Raw genomic sequence first — 5,574 nt, forward strand, 5'->3', positions numbered from 1 at the left:
ACTGGTCCCCACTAAATCGTCAGCTCTTGAATATCGTGCTGTGCTCAGTCTTTGTGGCCCCATGGACTGCAGCACGCCAGGCTTCACTGCCCTTCACTATCTCCCAGGGTTTGCTCAAACTCATGTCCATTGAGTTGGTGATGCCATCCAACCATCTCTTCCTCTGTCGTGCCCTTCTCCTCTTTCTCTCAATCTTTCCCAGCAGCAGGGTCTTTTCTAATGAGTCTGCTCTTTGCGTCGGGTGGCTACAGACTTGGAGCTTCACCTTCAGCATCAGTCCTTCCATGAGGGGCCCCTCTCTGAATAGGAGGCAATGTGGCATAATGACCAGACTCTTCAGAGTTCCAGCCCTGGGCTGGACCCCTGCCCCCACATCCTCAGTCCTGAGCCTCAGCTTTTGCATGTGCTAAATTGGGGTAATAACAGCGCCAGACTTAGGAGGTGCTGTGAGGAATAATGAGATAAAGCAATTGATTATGTTTAGCATGTAGTAAGTGCTGAATACCATGATCTATTATTGTTATATTTATTATTGGGATGTTATTGCATTCATTTTCTATTGTGGCATAATGAAATCCCACACACTTTATGGCTTAAAATCATACATTTCATTGCAGCGCTATTTACAACAGCCAAGACATGGAAACACCATAGATGTCCACTGACACTGAATGGTTAAAGACGATGCGGTGCATAGATACAATGGAGTATTACTCAGCCATTAAGGGGACGAATTTGAGTCAGTTCTAGTGAGATGGATGAACTTAGAGCCTGTTATACATAGTGAAGTAAGCCAGAAAGAGAAGGAAATGGCAGCCCACTCCAGTATTCTTCCCTGGAGAATTCCATGGACAGAGGAGCCTGGCGGGCTACAGTCTGTGGGGTCTCAGAGTTGGACAAGACTGAGCAACTAACACTTTCACTTTCACACATCAAAACAATAATTTTGTGGATGCTGTTGACACTAAGTTGCTTCAGTCGTGTCCTGCTCTTTGTGACCCCATGGACTGTAGCCCAGCAGGCTCCTCTGTCCATGGGTTTCTCCAGTCAAGAATACTGGAGTGGTTTGCCATTCCACCCTCCAGAGACTCTTCCCAACTCAGGGATCAAACTTTCATCTCTTGTGCTTCCTGCATTGGCAGGCAGATTCTTTACCACTGCATCACCTGGGAAGCCCAATATTGTGAATATGTTGTGTTAAATAAAATGTATTAGTAAAATTATTTTCACCTATTTCTTTCTACTTTCCTTAGTATAATGACAAAATTTTTAATTACATGTGCAACTTGTGTTGTATTTCTATCGGACAGCACTGATCCAGAGGTTCTATGGGTGCTAGTAGAATCCCCCAACTGAAAGAACTGCTGGACCTCATCCCAAGCACATGTCTCTGGGTAATGACTCCTGAATACGCTGCTAAAATTGTCACAAGAAGCAAACGGATCCTGCCTAAATCTGGGAAAGAGTTCTTTGAAGCTTGTTACCATGCGATCATCAGAGTGTTTCATTAAGTATTTCTGATCACAGATGTGGCACATGATTAAAATATCATTTTTCCGGTCACCCTAGAGGCGAGGGTTATCTGAATATGGAGAGCAAAACAGCTTGTGGAGCTGTTGTATAAATGAAATTACTAGAAAGCAGTGCACTCGATTGTGTATTGGCTTGGGGGTTTATTCTTATTAAAATGTTTAGATAGCAGTTTCTGTTCATTTCTGCAGAATTGCTCTCCAAATTAAAAACTTGGCTTGGCACACCAATAAACCAGAGTCCCAGGGGAGGTTTAACCTCCTTTTTTCTTGTTATCCTGGCCTAAGCATTTCAATGCTGGGCTGATAGGTAGTACAGACTGACTGTACAGAGCAAATGTATTAAAATTTACCACAGCCCCTCAAATTGGCACATTCCCGTCTGCCTAAAGAAGTCAGCTCAGGCTTCAAAGAAATCAGAAAGTTCTACCTATGGAAAAGCAACAGCTCTGTCTCCCTTTGGATAATTTTTGAAACCAGTTTTTAATGGAAATTGGCCTCAATGGTTGAAGAAGTTTGCTGCAAAAATGGACTTGCTATTAATAGACTGGAAACCATAAACATAATGAAAGGAAACACAAGCCTTCTCAGAATTCCAACTAATAACTGCTCAGCCAGTCAACAAGAGGGGAAAAAATGAAGATTTGGTGTGTGATTACTTGAGTCTGTATGTACACGTTCAGGCTCTCATTGTCAATGCCATGGCCACCTGGATGTGGCCACATCATCAGCTAGAAAGGTCGGAAGGTCGATTCTCACCTGGAGCCAGGAGATCATGCCCACCGCGCACACAGCCTCCCTCCCCCACCCCTATTATATACTCACTGATGCACCCAGCCAGGGACAGATGACGAGCGCTGCTTGCATGACTGATGCCATGAGGCTGGAGATGCTTGTTATTTACAGCCTCTGAAAAAGGCTGGGGTGGGAGGAGGGTTGGAGGGAAGTGTGTGTGTGTATGTGTGTGTGTGTGTGCATGCGTGCTTGCCCAGTAAGAGGAAGAAAACCACAATAGCGTTCTGTGATTCAGCTGACACATCCTTTCTGTCACCCTTTCAATCACCTGGTTAATGGGGACCACAGTGAGCAGAGTTAATGAGTGACCCTCGTCTCATGTTAACCCTCTGTTTCAAAGCCGTTCCTCTCATGAGTTCTCTGCTTTCGTTCTTCCCATGTGGTAGGGCTGTTACTGAGATAGGAAGTGGGTCTCCAGGAAGCTGAGAGTTGCTTTTCTGGAATGTTCCACCTTTCCTCAGTGAGGGATTCTCAATAGGCGTGTTATCATGAAACAGGTCAAATAAATCTCTGAGCACAGGGCCTGACTTTGATAAAATGCTAAAAACAAACAAACAAATACATGTATAAGCCATTCTTTGTTACTCTTTTCACTCTGTTTATTGTTCTGTTGGAAGCATTTGAAAGCATGGCACAGAAAAACTCCTGCCATTGAGAGATGTCAGTGTTTGGTTCATTCAGACCTGAAACAGGAGAAAAGAGGAAAGAAACACCATCAAAAGACAAGAGAGAAAGAAAAGAAGAGAGAAAAAAATCAATATAAGATGAAAATGTTAAGAGACACTTTAAAGCATTTGAGGAATACAGAAGATGTTGCTGAGAGCCATTTAGAGCTTCATGCAACACCCAGGGAATAGATAATGGTGTAACAGAGACTCTTAGTCTCAAAGAGCTTACCTTTTATTTGGGGGAACAGAAGTGTTTATGAAAAGGTGGTCCATAGTTTAAGCTATAGTGGGTAGGATCAAAGAGGAGGTGGTGACTGCCATCCCAAATAGTCAGGGTAGGGAGGAGGGAACCCAGGAGGACTGACTGTGGGTTTGTTGCGGGGAATGGTGCTCCGCTCTGTGGTGAGCTAGAGGACCCACAAACCATCAGCTTACCTGGGTACATCTTACCAGACCCTGGAGATTGGACTCATCTAGTTTTACAGAGTAACTATAATCCTGGTGGTACAGAGGTTAAAGCGTCTGCCTGCAATGTGGGAGACCTGGGTTCGATCCCTGGGTCAGGAAGATCCCCTGGGGAAGGAAATGGCAACCCACTCCAGTATTCTTGCCTGGAGAATCCCATGGATGGAGGAGCTTGGTGGGCTACAGTCCACGGGTCGCAAGAGTCGGACACGACTGAGCGACTTCACTTTCACTTTCACTTATGATCTAAGATGTTTATATATTAAGACAAACTCGGATGGATGTATTATGTTAGGAATGCACACTTTCGCATGGGTTCTAAACATAAGACACGCATTTTGAAAGCAACATCTCCTTCTTTGTATTTGAGTTACCCTCCTCTGTAGTTTAAGGAGTCTATAGTGGAGATGTTTAAGAGACACTGGTCTGTGAACACGGGGAATCAGCAGAGATAATGAGTAAACCATTGTGACCAGAGAGAAAGATTTCCTGAAAGGAAGGCCCATGGGTTAGGTCGTGGAGACTCAGTTGCCAGAAAGTCTGTGGGATCTGGATGATCTCAGAGAGTTGTTGAAAAAGGGTTATTTTGTTGTTGTTGTTGTTTGTTTGTTTGTTTTTTGAGAGAGAGAGAGGGAATGATGACTTGTGCAGTGTTTTAATAGAATAATCTGGCTGCTTTGTAGAAGACACTTGAAAAAAGAACCAGCCAGACATGGGAGGAGAGACAAGCTGGAAATAATCAGTAGGTAAGGATGTCAGGAGAAATATCAATAACCTCAGATATGCAGATGACACCACCCTTATGGCAGAAAATGAAGAGGAACTAAAAAGCCTCTTGATGAAAGTGAGAGAGGAAAGTGAAAAAGTTGGCTTAAAGCTCAACATTCAGAAAACGAATATCATGGCATCTGGTCCCATCACTTCATGGGAAATAGATGGGGAAACAGTGGAAACAATGTCAGACTTTATTTTGGGGGGCTTCAAAACCACTGCAGATGGTGACTGCAGCCATGAAATTAAAAGACGCTTACTCCTTGGAAGAAAAGTTGTGACCAACCTAGATAGCATATTCAAAAGCAGAGACATTACTTTGCCAACAAAGGTCCATCTAGTCAAGGCTATGGTTTTGCCAGTAGTCATGTATGGATGTGAGAGTTGGACTGTGAAGAAGGCTGAGCGCTGAAGAATTGATGCTTTTGAACTGTGGTGTTGGAGAAGACTCTTGAGAGTCCCTTGGACTGCAAGGAGCTCCAACCAGTCCATTCTGAAGGAGATCAGCCCTGGGGTTTCTTTGGAAGGAATGATGCTAAAGCTGAAACTCCAGTACTTTGGCCATGTCATGTGAAGAGTTGACTCTTTGGAAAAGACTCTGATGCTGGAAGGGATTGGGGGCAGGAGGAGAAGGGGATGACAGAGGATGAGATGGCTGGATGGCATCACTGACTGGATGGACATGAGTCTGAGTGAACTCTGGGAGTTGGTGATGGACAGGGAGGCCTGGCGTGTTGCGATTCATGGGGTTGCAAAGAGTCCGACACGACTGAGCGACTAAACTGAACTGAACTGAAGGATGTCAATGGGCTTCCCAGGTGGTGCTAGTGGTAAAGAACCTGCCCTCCGGGGAAGGTAGACATAAGAGACTCAGGTTCGATCCCTGGGCTGGGAAGGTCCCCTGGAGAGGGGGGATGGCCACCTACTCTAGTATTCTTGCCTGGAGAATCTCATGGGCAGAGGAGCCTGGCGGGCTGAAGTCCATAGGATCATACAGAGTCAGACAAAACTGAAGCTACTTAGCACGCACACACACAAGGGTGCCAATGACCTAAAGGTAAGATGGCACCTGGACCAAGATGATAGCTGAGGGGCTAGAAGATGTAACATCATGAATAAAAAATGGAATCCATGCATGGTGAAATGAGAGCAGGGAATGGAGAGGGAGAATGAAGAGCTCCTGGTTTTGAGCTTGGATGAAAGAAGACACACAGTTCAATCAGGTCCCTGCCATTCCCCCACCACATTCCAGGCCTGAGTCTAGGTGCCGGGCATCAGCAGTGACTAAGAGACAAGACCCCTGCCCTCAAGGGATGTTCATCCCAGTGGGAATCTTAAAGACTTGA

This window comes from Capra hircus, chromosome 12 (genome assembly GCF_001704415.2).
Source record: "Capra hircus breed San Clemente chromosome 12, ASM170441v1, whole genome shotgun sequence".
Classification (NCBI taxonomy): domain Eukaryota; kingdom Metazoa; phylum Chordata; class Mammalia; order Artiodactyla; family Bovidae; genus Capra; species Capra hircus.